We start from the raw sequence: 18540 nt of genomic DNA, 5'->3' as shown, positions 1-18540 counted from the left end.
TATGCGATGCAGACCTCCCTACGTTGGTGCACCGGAGCGCCTCTACCATTCACAGCTCCAAGGGGAGCAAGGCGGTCTTCTCACACAGGTCAACAACGTGTCTCCATGCGACCGGCCAGACTTGACCACCAGGTATGGGCGATCGCTGCACCTCAATGTCTACCGCCACGACTCATCAACTCCACACCTCCTCCACATTCCACTTCAGGCTCTAGACGCAGGTCTAGCGAGGCATCTAGGCTCCAGACGTAGGTCCAGCGAGGCATCCAGGCTCCAGACGCAGATCCAGTGAGGCATCCAGGCTCCAGGCGCAGGTCCAGCAAGGCATCCAGGCTACAGATGCAGGTCCAGTGAGTCATCCAGGCTCCAGGCGCAGGTCCAGCAAGGCATCCAGGCTCCAGGCGCAGTTCCAGCACAGCATCCAGGCTCAAGGCACAGGTCCAGCGAGGCATCCAGGCTCTCATCCTGGTCATCCTGGATGTTGGGTGGCTTGAGGGGGTTATTGATATGTGCTGCACTTGGCCGTGGCTGCTCCATTCTGCATTTCATTATTTTTTTGCCTATTTTCTATTGGAGTTCGACTGATAGGCTATTTTTTCTATTAGAGGCAACAAAAACTCATGTTGGGCTGACTAACATGCTTTTTTTTGCCGCTAAGGGGCCTATGGTTGGTTTTCGCCCGCTAACGCCGGAATTCCTATTGCCATTGCGCTTATGTTAGCGCTAGTTTTTGCCACCGATCCCTGAAGCTATCACCTTGTAGCGATGTCTAGTACATATGTCGCTAACAAGGCGATAGTTTCCAGCGGTACGCGGCTGTAAGCAAACTCTTGCTAACTCGCATTAGCGGTAGTTATCGCCAGTTCTTTTACATATGCCCCCTTGGTTATTCAGACAGGCATACGGTTAGGATTTGAGCCTCCCATGCCCCTGTGCTCTCAGCACCATGAACACATGTGCTTTATCAATTTGCTGTAACATAACATCAGTGAATAATAGTAAAGTTGCTAAAAAGTGTAAAAGTAAACATACACATTGTAAATATTCACTAGTGTCGGCTACCTTTATGAATAGCACCGCTAATGTCTCCATCTCTGTCATATTTCTCAAATGTTCCCATATTTTTCAGCAGTCTCTCTTCGTCCTGATGACAGGGTGCTTGCACCCTAAAGTACTTTACCTCACTTCCTCTTTCTACGCGCTTGTGCGCGAAACACCTGAATTCAGTTATAGGTGATACGAATCACCAGGGGACTAGGCCTGCAGATCCCTTGCAAAAACGTATTATTCAGGTGCCCACTGTGGGACCAAGCCAGCAAAATCAGCTAAGCTGCTATTAATATTAACAAATATTTCAGTAAGTTCCTGCAGTGTTGTTAATGTATGCTGATAGGTGCCACTTTGTTTCTGCCTCCTTAGTGTCAGTCATTCCTTCTTTCTGTTAGTGACACTAATGTATTTGTACTTGGAAATTCAGTCAGAGACAAAAAACTGAGAAAAATCAAAGGGAGGTAGAATGCCATAATGTAATGACCAAATTCTCTGTGAGACAGCATTTTAATTATTTAATAAGCACATATTTAACAATATGTTCAAAGAATGTTAATGAGCATGCAAGGCCCTTAGGGGCTGATTTAGAGATTCATGTAGAGGGTCCACCAAACTAAGGGTCTGTCTGCCTAATTTACTGTGAAAAATGTTTATTGGCCAATATTTTATTTTTCTTCAAAATCAGAATGCTGCTTTGGGATTTTGTTTTTGAAGAAAAAAATTAAATGTTTGATGGAGCTGTGCATCAAAGTTTTAACTCATTGAGAGGAACAACCATGACAGCGGTTCTTGTCAATGACTAGAGTTGTCCGCTTGGCCAGTGACAACTCTGAATTTGGTGGACGGGTACTGGATCAGGGCATCGTAGTATTTTACTCCGTCGCCTGGCAGAGTAAATGCTATCCTCTGAACACTAAGGGGCGGATTTACAAGCCCCTTGCGCCATGTTTGCGTCACTTTTAACATGGGAAAAGTGACGCAAAAGTGGCGCAAGGGGCTTGTAAATCTGCCTCTAAATCCCCTAATCCTCTAATCCCCTTATTGTGGAAGTGGGATGTTCTTCACAATTCTGGGTGATGGATTGCCTGGGATTAATTCCTAAATCCTCATATAATAAATCCATTTTATGAAACAAAACAAAATTAATGTGTCCTTGTGTAACGTAACTGGTGCTACGTAAAACGCTCTGAAACCCGATGTCTTTGGGTCTAGTTCGCAATATATATAAAACTCTAAAAAAATGATTTTTTAAATGAATAAAGGAAGAAAGTTTGTAAAATTCACAAGTCACTCCCTGAATTTAAGGAAGGGCTAAAAGTATGTGATGAGCCCCCTGCCATGAAATTTCAATTGGTAGAAATTCGAAAGAGTTATAATTGCTCCAAAGTATCATTTCCTAGCACTATTTTTATCAATTTAAAGTGCACATTTTGCTGGTTAAATAGCTTAGCCAGTGTCCATCTTTTGCTACAGGGAGAGCACAAAAAACTGTCCGGAGGAAGGAAAAATAGTAATAGCTTCATGGGTTTGGTTGGGATAGCTGATCTAGGAGGGAAGCGCAGATGGTCTTGTGGCTGCATATGCACTTGTTTGAATGTTGTGGGCTGTGCTAGAGAACCTGTTTATAATACTTCTGAGATACTGAACTGATTTCCCACCAAAACATTCTTGTTTTGTGCAATTGTGCAAGTTGAAGTTGGAGCATGCCCATTTAGGTTGTTGACATATGTGCAATAGGCTGCACACTTCGGGGAATATTTATCAACGTTTTGTGTCACTATTGTGCCAAGGGGGTGCAAGGACGACGCAAAACCTAAGTGAGATTTATCAAGCAATACAAAGCCACCTTGCTTGGCCCTGCATGGCTTGATAAATCTAGAATAACACAAGGCAGCGCATATCGCTGCCTTGCATGCCTCGGCGGCAGCGAGGCATTCAAGGGTGGAGCATGGGTGTTCCCACACATCCACCCATGGATTTTGGTGCCTTTCAAAACCACTAAGAGAGAGACAATAACATGAAAATAAATAGAAACTCAACTGCGAGAAGGCACTTTGAAAATCAGTGCACAGCTATCACTAGCAATCAAATGCATTCTGCAAGGTTCACTATACAACAGGCAGTGAACCCCAAATGATGGAGCTATTGTAAGTAAAATAAAAACAAGAAACACTTTCAGGTGGCATTATGCAGCTCAGTGCCAAGGACACCAACAGTAATCAAAGGCATTCAAAAAAGTATCCTGTACATTTCGTGCTAGCTGTGCAAGTGGGCAATGCCAGCAAGGAAGGTAGCTTCCCCAAAAAACATATTTTAATCATAAATAATTGGAATGCTATTACTTATTAAACCCCTCTGTTGAAAGAGATGCAGTCTGGTAATTGCCAACCCTGCTTATATGGTCCTAAGCCAAATACGAGGGTCCCTAGCTAGAAGGGCAGTAAACATCTGGTACAGACCAATGCTCTTTAAACTTTCTAATACTACACTGCCGGGTAACAAAATAAAATCATCCCCCCCACACACACACACATAGACAGAATGCCAAATATTTTCTTACAATGAATCGATATAATTAGCAGCTCTAAACATATTTAACAATTTAAACACTGCAGTTATGCTCAGCTAGCCCTGTCAAAGAGGCAGTTATGTTCATGATTGCCAGCTTAATTTAATATTGGCAGCTTGGTTTCCAATAAAGTGTATAAGTATCCACGGTTCGATCCTTTATCAGACGTGGGGGATGGGATTTTGATGGTTATTTGGGGCTCTCCTCCACACTTTGACCCTTACTCATACCAATGACATGAAGGACAAAAGATGTAACTGATGGCCCACTGCAGAATGACGACGATCCTTGTCATTGTTGGACCTCATTTCATCATTCTAGATATGGTCCTGTTTATAATGACACACCAAGCTCTCAAGTGTGGCTTAGATGAAAATATTGTGTATTTCCTAGAGGATTTACACAGAGACCTTACCGCCACTGTTAGATTCGACCGTTTGGGCAACTGTACGGGTAAGATCGGAATCACTAATGGCGTTAGGCAGGGCTGTATTTTAGCCCCCCTGCTTTTTACTCTTTATATTAATGATTTGGGCACTGCCTTAACCGAGTCGTGTAAGGACATCCCAAGTGCGGGCAAGTATTCCATCCCTGCATTATTATATGCAGATGACGCCGCCTTGTTAGCACGTACAGCAGTGGAGCTGCAAAGTCTTTTAGATACATTTGCTGATTTTATGAAAAGACTTGATCTAAGCGTGAATCTCGCTAAATCCCATGATATGATTGTAGGCTGCAAACCCAAGAGAGCTAAGACTATGCTCTGCGAAGCGCATGTCTTATCTCGAGTTACTAGAGTCCCATATTTGGGGGTTATCTTTGATGGACTGCAGCAACGACGAGAGGGAGTGTCAGGGAACACCTCGCACGCCCAACGGCCAAGCTTCTCTCCCCAAAGTCCACAGGTGAAAGTATACGGGCACAGTTTCCTAAGGTTAAGGCTCCCTCAGCAGGGGGGATCCCAGTTGTTACTGCCCTATCTCCCTTATTGACTCAGCAGTGAAAGTTCTGGGGCGAGTGGTCTTGGGTAAATTAACAGATTGGCTGGAAGATACCAATACCCTTTCATGTTTACAGTATGGGTTCCGAAAGGGTCGTGGCACCATAGACCAAAGCCTGAATCTTCACCTATTAATAGGTAAATACACCATAGCCAAGAAAGGGACGTTATATCTTGCCTTTATGGACTTGTCCTCGGCTTTCGACCGAGTGAATCGGTCGAAATTGTGGGGACTACTCCTCAAGTGTGGCTTAGATGAAAATATTGTGTATTTCCTAGCGGATTTACACAGAGACCTTACCGCCACTGTTAGATTCGACCGTTTGGGCAACTGCACGGGTAAGATCGGAATCACTAATGGCGTTAGGCAGGGCTGTATTTTAGCCCCCCTGCTTTTTACTCTTTAAATTAATGATTTGGGCACTGCCTTAACCGAGTCGTGTAAGGACATCCCACGGGCGGGCAAGTATTCCATCCCTGCATTATTATATGCAGATGACGCCGCCTTGTTAGCACGTACAGCAGTGGGGCTGCAAAGTCTTTTAGATACATTTGCTGATTTTATGAAAAGACCTGATCTAAGCGTGAATCTCGCTAAATCCCATGTTATGATTGTAGGCTGCAAACCCAAGAGAGCTAAGACTATGTTAATGTTTAACTGTTTTCTTTGCGGAGTCTTTCTCTTTCTTTTCAGCATTAGTTTTCTTTTCTTGTTATGTTATTACACACGGAGCCGCTTGTGGAAAGCGCCGGGACACTCTTTTAGAGTAGCTGTGCGCTATATAAGTTTATTTTAACATAACATAACATAACTATGCTCTGCGAAGGGCATGTCTTATCTCGAGTTACTAGATTCCCATATTTGGGGGTTATCTTTGATGATAAGTCCCCATGGGCACCTCAATTAGCAGCTAAACGCAATGCCTTTGCTAGGTCAATTTCAGCCGTCTTGGATTTTGCGCGTAAACTGGGGGTGAAGCCTATGCAGGCTATGTTGAATATCTACGTAGCTAAATGTATTTTCATAGCTATGTATGGTGCTGACTTGTGGGGAATTAAAAACGTTAAGGATCTACAGGTGGTAAAGGATAAGTTTCTTAAATCCATGTTATCCCTTCCTCAGACAACCCCCGGTTATATCGTGCACCAAGAATGTGGGATAGATTATCTAGCAGATCGGATAGCTTTAGCCCCATTATTAAAATGGCTATCAATTTGGTTAAATCCTGAACTTGAGCTAAACCGTGAAATCATAAAAGATTGTTTATCCCTTGAGCACGGCAAAGCGATTCCCTGGTTAAACTATGTTAAGAACTTAACCAGTGAAACAGGTCGCCCAGAATTATTCGACCAACCAAGTAATTTATTAAAGGGGGATGCAAAATGGGTGAAAGATATATATAAGCAGCGGACAATGCTAGCCAGGGAAGAAAAGGAGCTACTCAAACCTACAGTAAAGGCTCATCAGTTAGTAATTACTTCTAGTAGTATCGAACCATACTTGGTCATAGTTAATAACATGAACCACCGTTTTTTACTAACCAGGTTTAGACTGAATAAATACCATCTTCTGCTCACTCTGCTCACTCTGACCTTGAATTTTCACTAACAATCTCAGGGCCCAAATTAATGTGATCATTTGTTCCCTCTCCCAGTGCCTCTCTAACTGATTGGGGGACGCTAGCTTTAACCTGGGCCAACCCAGATGCAGAGTTACTGATTCTCGAGAATTTTGCATGTTTCCGGCTGCCCTGTGGATTATTCTTAGCCTTTCTTTTCCCCGAGACAATTTTACCACCGCTAGACGTCAAATCAGATCTAGCTCTCGACTGTCTTGTGCGAATGGCCACAGGGGAAGGGGCTGAGCTCATTATAGGTAAAGGTGCAGATATAACCATTGGAGTATCGTCAACAATTGACCCATTTGAAATCGTACAAGGATGAGCAGCATCCGGAGGTACATCACTAGAGGCAAAAACCATTGGGGGTGATACAGAAGCTGTTTGCCTAATCGGTTCTAAGGACAATCTACGTTCAACCGAAGCTATTTCTTTTACAACGGCTGATTCAGCCTGTTTTAAGTAGCTATCCAAAGTCCCCATGCCTGCTACTCTTTTACTTGTTTTGGTGTTCATTTTTGACATGTTAATTTAAAAATAAAAAAGCATATAAACACAACAGGCCGCCTAACATCGACACCCACAGTTTCTTCACAACAGTACCACGCCTAAATCACCCCCAGCAAAGCAGCATTCAGTTTCTTAAGCCCAGAAATAAAGAGGGTAGTCCCAGCCCAGCCTCAATCGGCCTCTGAGGGCCTAAGAGGGCCCGCCCTTTGCCCGGGCTTAGCCCTGCGCCGCCCACGCGCGTCCCGCGTCGCGGAGGAAGCCTGTCGCTTTTGAGCGCCTCCGGGCGCGGAAGCGTGTTTGGTTTGGGGCGGGGCCACTGATGGGGCTTCTGGGAGCTGTAGTCTGCTGCCTCCACTCCCCGTGCGCTGCGACCAAGGACTGCAGCAGCAACGACGAGAGGGAGTGTCAGGGAACACCTCGCACGCCCAACGGCCAAGCTTCTCTCCCCAAAGTCCACAGGTGAAAGTATGCGGGCACAGTTTCCAAAGGTTAAGGCTCCCGCTCCACCGAGGGAGCCTGTCGCTTTTGAGCGCCTCCGGGCGCGGAAGCGTGTTTGGTTTGGGGTGGGGCCACTGATGTGGCTTCTGGGGGCTGTAGTCTGCTGCCTCCGCTCCCCGTGCGCTGCGACCAAGGACTGCAGCAGCAACGACGAGAGGGAGTGTCAGGGAACACCTCGCACGCCCAACGGCCAAGCTTCTCTCCCCAAAGTCCACAGGTGAAAGTATACGGGCACAGTTTCCAAAGGTTAAGGCTCCCGCTCCACCGAGGGAGCCTGTTGCTTTTGAGCGCCTCTGGGTGCGGAAGCGTGTTTGGTTTGGGGCGGGGCCACTGATGGGGCTTCTGGGGGCTGTAGTCTGCTGCCTCCGCTCCCCGTGCGCTGCGACCAAGGACTGCAGCAACGACGAGAGGGAGTGTCAGGGAACACCTCGCACGCCCAACGGCCAAGCTTCTCTCCCCAAAGTCCACAGGTGAAAGTATACGGGCACAGTTTCCTAAGGTTAAGGCTCCCTCAGCAGGGGGGATCCCAGTTGTTACTGCCCTATCTCCCTTATTGACTCAGCAGTGAAAGTTCTGGGGCGAGTGGTCTTGGGTAAATTAACAGATTGGCTGGAAGATACCAATACCCTTTCATGTTTACAGTATGGGTTCCGAAAGGGTCGTGGCACCATAGACCAAAGCCTGAATCTTCACCTATTAATAGGTAAATACACCATAGCCAAGAAAGGGACGTTATATCTTGCCTTTATGGACTTGTCCTCGGCTTTCGACCGAGTGAATCGGTCGAAATTGTGGGGACTACTCCTCAAGTGTGGCTTAGATGAAAATATTGTGTATTTCCTAGCGGATTTACACAGAGACCTTACCGCCACTGTTAGATTCGACCGTTTGGGCAACTGCACGGGTAAGATCGGAATCACTAATGGCGTTAGGCAGGGCTGTATTTTAGCCCCCCTGCTTTTTACTCTTTAAATTAATGATTTGGGCACTGCCTTAACCGAGTCGTGTAAGGACATCCCACGGGCGGGCAAGTATTCCATCCCTGCATTATTATATGCAGATGACGCCGCCTTGTTAGCACGTACAGCAGTGGGGCTGCAAAGTCTTTTAGATACATTTGCTGATTTTATGAAAAGACCTGATCTAAGCGTGAATCTCGCTAAATCCCATGTTATGATTGTAGGCTGCAAACCCAAGAGAGCTAAGACTATGTTAATGTTTAACTGTTTTCTTTGCGGAGTCTTTCTCTTTCTTTTCAGCATTAGTTTTCTTTTCTTGTTATGTTATTACACACGGAGCCGCTTGTGGAAAGCGCCGGGACACTCTTTTAGAGTAGCTGTGCGCTATATAAGTTTATTTTAACATAACATAACATAACTATGCTCTGCGAAGGGCATGTCTTATCTCGAGTTACTAGATTCCCATATTTGGGGGTTATCTTTGATGATAAGTCCCCATGGGCACCTCAATTAGCAGCTAAACGCAATGCCTTTGCTAGGTCAATTTCAGCCGTCTTGGATTTTGCGCGTAAACTGGGGGTGAAGCCTATGCAGGCTATGTTGAATATCTACGTAGCTAAATGTATTTTCATAGCTATGTATGGTGCTGACTTGTGGGGAATTAAAAACGTTAAGGATCTACAGGTGGTAAAGGATAAGTTTCTTAAATCCATGTTATCCCTTCCTCAGACAACCCCCGGTTATATCGTGCACCAAGAATGTGGGATAGATTATCTAGCAGATCGGATAGCTTTAGCCCCATTATTAAAATGGCTATCAATTTGGTTAAATCCTGAACTTGAGCTAAACCGTGAAATCATAAAAGATTGTTTATCCCTTGAGCACGGCAAAGCGATTCCCTGGTTAAACTATGTTAAGAACTTAACCAGTGAAACAGGTCGCCCAGAATTATTCGACCAACCAAGTAATTTATTAAAGGGGGATGCAAAATGGGTGAAAGATATATATAAGCAGCGGACAATGCTAGCCAGGGAAGAAAAGGAGCTACTCAAACCTACAGTAAAGGCTCATCAGTTAGTAATTACTTCTAGTAGTATCGAACCATACTTGGTCATAGTTAATAACATGAACCACCGTTTTTTACTAACCAGGTTTAGACTGAATAAATACCATCTTCTGCTCACTCTGCTCACTCTGACCTTGAATTTTCACTAACAATCTCAGGGCCCAAATTAATGTGATCATTTGTTCCCTCTCCCAGTGCCTCTCTAACTGATTGGGGGACGCTAGCTTTAACCTGGGCCAACCCAGATGCAGAGTTACTGATTCTCGAGAATTTTGCATGTTTCCGGCTGCCCTGTGGATTATTCTTAGCCTTTCTTTTCCCCGAGACAATTTTACCACCGCTAGACGTCAAATCAGATCTAGCTCTCGACTGTCTTGTGCGAATGGCCACAGGGGAAGGGGCTGAGCTCATTATAGGTAAAGGTGCAGATATAACCATTGGAGTATCGTCAACAATTGACCCATTTGAAATCGTACAAGGATGAGCAGCATCCGGAGGTACATCACTAGAGGCAAAAACCATTGGGGGTGATACAGAAGCTGTTTGCCTAATCGGTTCTAAGGACAATCTACGTTCAACCGAAGCTATTTCTTTTACAACGGCTGATTCAGCCTGTTTTAAGTAGCTATCCAAAGTCCCCATGCCTGCTACTCTTTTACTTGTTTTGGTGTTCATTTTTGACATGTTAATTTAAAAATAAAAAAGCATATAAACACAACAGGCCGCCTAACATCGACACCCACAGTTTCTTCACAACAGTACCACGCCTAAATCACCCCCAGCAAAGCAGCATTCAGTTTCTTAAGCCCAGAAATAAAGAGGGTAGTCCCAGCCCAGCCTCAATCGGCCTCTGAGGGCCTAAGAGGGCCCGCCCTTTGCCCGGGCTTAGCCCTGCGCCGCCCACGCGCGTCCCGCGTCGCGGAGGAAGCCTGTCGCTTTTGAGCGCCTCCGGGCGCGGAAGCGTGTTTGGTTTGGGGCGGGGCCACTGATGGGGCTTCTGGGAGCTGTAGTCTGCTGCCTCCACTCCCCGTGCGCTGCGACCAAGGACTGCAGCAGCAACGACGAGAGGGAGTGTCAGGGAACACCTCGCACACCCAACGGCCAAGCTTCTCTCCCCAAAGTCCACAGGTGAAAGTATGCGGGCACAGTTTCCAAAGGTTAAGGCTCCCGCTCCACCGAGGGAGCCTGTCGCTTTTGAGCGCCTCCGGGCGCGGAAGCGTGTTTGGTTTGGGGTGGGGCCACTGATGTGGCTTCTGGGGGCTGTAGTCTGCTGCCTCCGCTCCCCGTGCGCTGCGACCAAGGACTGCAGCAGCAACGACGAGAGGGAGTGTCAGGGAACACCTCGCACGCCCAACGGCCAAGCTTCTCTCCCCAAAGTCCACAGGTGAAAGTATACGGGCACAGTTTCCAAAGGTTAAGGCTCCCGCTCCACTGAGGGAGCCTGTTGCTTTTGAGCGCCTCTGGGTGCGGAAGCGTGTTTGGTTTGGGGCGGGGCCACTGATGGGGCTTCTGGGGGCTGTAGTCTGCTGCCTCAGCTCCCCGTGTGCTGCGACCAAGGACTGCAGCAACGACGAGAGGGAGTGTCAGGGAACACCTCGCACGCCCAACGGCCAAGCTTCTCTCCCCAAAGTCCACAGGTGAAAGTATACGGGCACAGTTTCCTAAGGTTAAGGCTCCCTCAGCAGGGGGGATCCCAGTTGTTACTGCCCTATCTCCCTTATTGACTCAGCAGTGAAAGTTCTGGGGCGAGTGGTCTTGGGTAAATTAACATATTGGCTGGAAGATACCAATACCCTTTCATGTTTACAGTATGGGTTCCGAAAGGGTCGTGGCACCATAGACCAAAGCCTGAATCTTCACCTATTAATAGGTAAATACACCATAGCCAAGAAAGGGACGTTATATCTTGCCTTTATGGACTTGTCCTCGGCTTTCGACCGAGTGAATCGGTCGAAATTGTGGGGACTACTCCTCAAGTGTGGCTTAGATGAAAATATTGTGTATTTCCTAGCGGATTTACACAGAGACCTTACCGCCACTGTTAGATTCGACCGTTTGGGCAACTGTACGGGTAAGATCGGAATCACTAATGGCGTTAGGCAGGGCTGTATTTTAGCCCCCCTGCTTTTTACTCTTTAAATTAATGATTTGGGCACTGCCTTAACCGAGTCGTGTAAGGACATCCCACGGGCGGGCAAGTATTCCATCCCTGCATTATTATATGCAGATGACGCCGCCTTGTTAGCACGTACAGCAGTGGGGCTGCAAAGTCTTTTAGATACATTTGCTGATTTTATGAAAAGACCTGATCTAAGCGTGAATCTCGCTAAATCCCATGTTATGATTGTAGGCTGCAAACCCAAGAGAGCTAAGACTATGCTCTGCGAAGGGCATGTCTTATCTCGAGTTACTAGATTCCCATATTTGGGGGTTATCTTTGATGATAAGTCCCCATGGGCACCTCAATTAGCAGCTAAACGCAATGCCTTTGCTAGGTCAATTTCAGCCGTCTTGGATTTTGCGCGTAAACTGGGGGTGAAGCCTATGCAGGCTATGTTGAATATCTACGTAGCTAAATGTATTTTCATAGCTATGTATGGTGCTGACTTGTGGGGAATTAAAAACGTTAAGGATCTACAGGTGGTAAAGGATAAGTTTCTTAAATCCATGTTATCCCTTCCTCAGACAACCCCCGGTTATATCGTGCACCAAGAATCTGGGATAGATTATCTAGCAGATCGGATAGGTTTAGCCCCATTATTAAAATGGCTATCAATTTGGTTAAATCCTGAACTTGAGCTAAACCGTGAAATCATAAAAGATTGTTTATCCCTTGAGCACGGCAAAGCGATTCCCTGGTCAAACTATGTTAAGAACTTAACCAGTGAAATAGGTCGCCCAGAATTATTCGACCAACCAAGTAATTTATTAAAGGGGGATGCAAAATGGCTGAAAGATATATATAAGCAGTGGACAATGCTAGCCAGGGAAGAAAAGGAGCTACTCAAACCTACAGTAAAGGCTCATCAGTTAGTAATTACTTCTAGTAGTATCGAACCATACTTGGTCATAGTTAATAACATGAACCACCGTTTTTTACTAACCAGGTTTAGACTGAATAAATACCATCTTCTGCTCACTCAATCCCCAGGGTGGACGAAGGAGAGGGATTTGGAGATCTGTTCTTGTGACAGATTCTCCATCAAGGATACTGCGCATTTTATCTTCTTTTGCAAACATTTGTCCCCTATCCGTAAAAAGTTTATTATCCCCCTTATTAAAAATAAAGGATTTAGACAAGTCAAACCTGCTCTTTTGTATCTCCAGTTGTTGGGTACTACCTGGGAGATATTTAATATAGCTAATTTCCTGGCTATTTCGATGAGATTAAGGAAAAAAATCATATGGATATAGTGTTGAAAATGATTAATTCATGAACTTTGATTAAGTCTTATTTATACTAGTTTCTTAACATATTTGTAAATGTCTATTTTTAATGTTATTTATAATGTATGTATTTGGTGTATCGCACTTTTATGGTTTTTGTTATGAACCGAATAAAGTAATCTTGACTGACTGACTGATTCGAAGCTCTAAAATTCCAAGAATACTAGGAAACTTTACATGCCCTTTGACTCTGATGACGTCACACGATTAATTCTTGTCTCAACCTTAGACCTTATTAGCCTCCTATTTTATGTTCAGCACTGAATTAAACCTGCAGGAAACAAACATGGCTATTTGAACCCTGATTCCTTTCTGTTCCAGCTGTTGCCTTCATGGCTGGAGACTGGGGTTAGCAAGGGTAGTGTGAAGCATACCAAAGAACAGGCAGGCGGTGGAAATGGCTGTTTCTGGCTTGAAGTACACGTCTGCTCTGTAGAAGGCTAGTGACGTCCCTGTGTACGTCATAGGGGAGAAGTGTAGAGCAGCAGACAGAGTGCAATAGAGAACATTTTCTGAGGTAGTAAACAACAGGAGCCAGACAAAACTTTTAAACTTTGGTCTGGTGGGCTTTTGGGATGTTGACAAGCAGTGCTTTAAATGGGCCGGGACTCACCGGTACGGAGTACCGTCACTTTTTAATTATCGCCTCTTGAGTACCGGAACATTTCCTAGGACAAGTAGAGTACCGGTACTCATTGGGGGGGACAAGGTGGTGCTCTTCATGGTCGCGTGCCTCGGCAGTACTTTAAACAGGACCAGCTCTGATTTTGCAATCCTGAGCTGAGTTCGCACAGGAGCGCCAGAACAGCAGCTCTTCTCACCGTGACACTCAGCAATCTTGTCCTGCGTCTCTGCAATTCTTCCAGCAGGAGTGAGGCGGCAGGGTGTTTTGCTTACCCTTTGATCCTACACAGTAGGAGTTGAGAGTCGGCCATAAAACTAATGGAGATGGTGTGGGGCGTATTCTTCAGGGCAGTACAGCGTTTCAGCTTGCCATTGTTTTAAATGACTGTAAATGTTATTTCATCAGCAATTTAAATTAAGCATTTTTACTTGAATGTACATCCCTGCCCTTGCCGCCAATTTTCCGACTACCCCCACACTTTAAAGGCCACACAATTGTTTTTTGGTTTGGTGCATTTAAACCGCTTGTTTTGTATGAGAAACCACGTTTCACCCAAATGCGACAGACAGCTCCATGGACTGCTTTAGACTTTCAGACAGTTATGGATTTTAGCTGGTAATGCTTTTGCATGCTGGTACTTGTAGTTCTCCTTTCTCATTATAAGTAAGGGTTTCTAAAAATTCCAGCATGCAAAGCTTTAATGGCAAAATTCAGAGACAGTTTTGAACCTACCCTTATTATTATTATTAGGGCCTAACCATAGGACAGATACTTCAGATTTTTTTACTTTGCACTTGGATTTCTTGCATATAAAGTTTGGCAAGGTTGAAAACCTAGCCCGCCCCTGGCTTCGCCCCTAGTCCCACCCCACACTCCACCCCACAGTCCACTGCACCTTTTGGTGAGTACCTGCACTTATTTTTTTCCATTTAAAGCACTGTTGACAAGGCAATATTCACCACGGTCGAACTGGAACAGAAAATAGGTCCAGCCACCAAAATAAAAGGGGTCCCCTTCAGTGAATTAGACAGCTAACAAGAGTTGCCCAGGTTTGCAAATTAGGCCAATTTTGAACCTGTAAAGACGCACTCAATATGTGTTTTGCAAAGTATGGAAGACTGCAAGGATTTGGGATTATTGCAGGAGTGTTTTTGTTAATCCCAGGGAAATCAGTAGTAAAACCGGCTCAGCAGACTATAAAACAGGACCACAAACAGCCAATAACAAACTGGCCCACACACTGACCTGTCAGATCATCCCTTGGGGCACTGCTTGATTGCCCTATAGACCAGTCCGACACTGACCACCCAATATTAGCTAAACCAAGGTACCCACTTAGCCAGTAGCGGTCCGTGAAAGGAGTTCGGTGCGGCAGTGAGGCAGTGAGGCGGGGCAGAGTGGGGAAATGTAAACACCGGAATATGGATGAACGGAGGTAAGTACACATTTAAATAAATAAAACAAATTTCGTTGCGCGCGCTGCAACGCATTTTGCGATGCAGCGCGCGCAAAGGAATTTGTTTTATTTATTTAAATGTGTACTTACCTCCGTTCATCCATATTCCGGTGTTTACATTTCCTCAATCTGCCCCTCCCCCGCCCTGCCTCACTGCCCCACCGAACTCCCTCCACGGACCGCTACTGCGTGACTTAGCTGGATACAAGAACGAAAGAATCCCAAAAATAGAGGTTGAGACTTATTGTAATGTAAACAACTTCTGTGGTGCTGCCTTGTGCAAGGCACGAGTTAATAAAGATTAGTAGGCATTACTGATTTGCAAAGTTCCAGGTCATTTTAGCTGACATCACATAGCAGTGGTATGCGAGCACGTTATGTTTAATGGCTTTAGACTGAGTGGCCCCCCTCAATCGAATTCTCAAGTATTCGGAAGTACGTCGTTTCAATCAGGCTGGTTCAGACATTCTGCTTACGTATCTTCGGAGTTGTGTTCAGGGTAAATGAACACCGCAACCCCATGTACAGCAGAATGCGAGAAATGCAGATGGAATGCTCAAGGTTGGAAGATCTCTGACATCAATTACTGCGCCTGCGCGATTTTCGTAACTGCCCTTGTTACGAATAAATTGTATGAAAAAGAAGAGAGGTGAACGCCCTTGTAATTTCATTTGAGGCCGTGCTGCGGCATTGGAAAGGGGCTACGAGGCACTAGCGCGAAGCCTGTTTAGCAGGTTGCTGACCTTCAAAGGCAAATCATGTTTGAAAATTACATCTACTTGCATGAAAATTGACCGAGCGGAAATTATATGTATATTCGTAAAATAGAACTAGAAGCCATTTGGCACTCATGTTTACACGTATGCAAAGAAAGATCTTATCATACATATCTCATAAGCCAGGACAAATACAATTTTGGACATATTACAAAATTACACGAATTGAATAGTGGTTCAATAAATGTGAGCAGAAAAGTTGATTCCATTCCACGAATGCCTGACTGCATGCCACGCCTCTGTGACGCATAGCGCGATGCCATTCATCCAAACGGTACAAAGAGCTCATATCAAGTGCTTAATTTGTTTGAAAAAACACATAAGTACAGGGGTCTAGCGTGTTTCATGAGAGTCCGTCTCAACTTCCAGTCTATCTCACACTTGAAAGTTCTTTTTCATCCCGGCATTCTTCCGCTGCCACTGTTTTCCTTTCGTCCTCTTCTTTCCACGCCATTTTCTGTCTTGCTCGGAATCAAAGTCTGATGGTGAAAAATAGATCCCGGTCCACAAAAATGAGTGCATGTGCGCTCTGTCTGCAACCTTATGCATTATGCACTAGGGTCAGGGCTTTAAGTGGGGAAAAAACGGGGGGTGCTCTAAAAGGGGTGTGGCCTATCCAAGTAGGGGCATGGTCTAAATAAAGATATGTCTGGATAACGCCATATACCCTCCCCAGAGGCGCAAGTAGAGCCAAATTTCGAAAGGGGGGGCTAAGAAAACATTTCGGGGGGGGCTAATTCTTCAAGCAATAGGCAGAGTGGAGCTGCAGGGGCCCTACAAAGGGATGAAAAACAACAAAGCCTCATTAACAAGCAAATAAATGGTCTTTTAAAGACCTGTGAAGTACTCGGGTGCGGCTGTGTGTGTTTGGAGGCTGGTTGCAGGATCGCAATCTTACGCTTACCAAAAATAAGGCGCTAAATCTATGAAATTACAAGTTTTTCTATTATCCTTAGTTCTAGGTAATTTACCCAACAAACAAAGCTTTACTCAGAATGACTCGGAGATAGGTGCCTGAAAAGAAATTCATTAAAGAGAGGACTTTCTGTCCTAAACTCTGATACTTCCCCACAGTCCCGCATCATATGATAAAAATCTGCATGAAAGGATCTACAGCGTGCACATAGGTCAGCAGTCTCAGGATCTAGCCTGGCAATTCCAGCTTGAGCAAAATAAGTTTGGTGCAAGGAAAAAAAAAAGAAAACGGACTGCCTCTGCGAGGTCCAAAAATAGAGCCCGATAGAGACCCGTTTCGAGGCCCCCTGAAAATAACTTCCGGTGCTGAGACCCAGACAGATCCGGCCCACTTAAAGCCCTGACTAGGGGGCTTATTTACAAGCCCCTTGCACCACTTTTGCGTCATTTTCAGCATGGGAAAAGTGACTACGGGTGGCGCTAGGGGCTTGTAAATAAGCCCGTAGGAGTTTCTATTGTGGAGGAAAGGGCCATGTTCACATGGTGATCATCGGTGATATAGGCTATGAAAGTATAGATCACATTGCCTATAGTGATTAGGGAATGTTAGGAGGGGATGTGGGGCACTTGTTCTGAGCTGAAGGCCTCACAGAATCGCTGTTCATAGACTGCACTTATTATCCTGAACAGCCCTATTGCCTGACAGTAAGAGGTCAATAAAAGAACTGCCTTTAGTAAATCTGGGATTGCATCAAATTCCATGCGTAGATGTACAGGGATGCCCATGCTCCACCTACCACAATGTAATGTAATGCGACATAGCGCAAGTAGCTGCATTGAGCTACATTTCTTTCCAAAGTTATGCAAGTAGGTGTGTGGTTTTGTAAATCCAATTTAAGGACTTGCATTGGCTTGCGACACCCTGCAAGGACAAAACAAATCCTTAGTAAATATGCCGCCAAGTGTGCTCTGTTGCAAGGATCAGAAGCAGAGGCAACACTTGAAGTTGAAAGTGCGCAACCAAGTGTGGCTTCCGAGCCCATTTCCCTCACCCACCAAGGCAGGAGTTATACCAATGTCAGTCTTACTCACACACTAAAGATAAGTGCCACAGGACTGCTTGCAGAGCAATGTCACTTGTATATACCTCCACTGACACTATTAGGTCTCATAGCAACCCATGTCTGACTGTAGACATCACACATAGTCACACTAATGGAAATCCCAAATAAATCCCTACATTGTATCACATGTTGTCAGTGCATGTCACAATTGTAGGACCTTTGTTGCCTGTGCCTAAGATATCTGCCCCATCTCCACAACTGTTGCTTCACTCAACCCAGAAGAATGACCAAACCTGGTAAGTGTTCTTCCCTATGTAAAAGGTTTCGCTGCATGTCTGGTATAGGACACTGATACCTACACGTACACCTCAAGGTTTATTTGTAACACATTACACAATGGAATGCATGTCTCACATAGCTGTATTGTTTGTTTTGTGTTCTCACTCATGGCATGCCTACATTGTTGTCACACAATACACACCTGTATCCTGATTACCACTGGAACAACAGGGTGATGTGACAGGTATGGCCAGACGTGAGTCTTCTGCTCACTGTGCCACTATAATCAAAGTATACCTGACTGAAGAAACCATAATCAGGGCAAAACCATTTGTAGTTTGCTTACATTTTGGGTCAGGGAGGACCTGGCTTGGCAGTTCGGGCTTAACTTTTCCCATTACAGCAGGGTCAAGACTGATTTGCATAGAGTTGGGTTCAAACTGAGGTGGCATGGTGTGCAAAATAGTGATGGACTGGGATGCAGCCAGAGTAATTGCTGGCAGGTGAAAATAATTCAAGCATTTCATCCATCATTTTTTGTATACACTTTAGTGTGTCACTCTAAGTAGGAAGGGTATGCCCTGATGTGGGTCCTGTGCACACCTTGTCACTGGAACCAAGCTTTATCCAGCTGATGAGTCCATAACAAGGATGAACCTGGTCCTGGATTGCTTGTGTCCTGGTACAGGGAGGACCTAACTTGGCAG

The sequence above is a fragment of the Triturus cristatus genome, chromosome 6, assembly GCF_964204655.1.
Source record: "Triturus cristatus chromosome 6, aTriCri1.1, whole genome shotgun sequence".
Taxonomy (NCBI): Eukaryota; Metazoa; Chordata; class Amphibia; order Caudata; family Salamandridae; genus Triturus; species Triturus cristatus.
Note: the sequence above shows the minus strand (reverse complement) of the source record.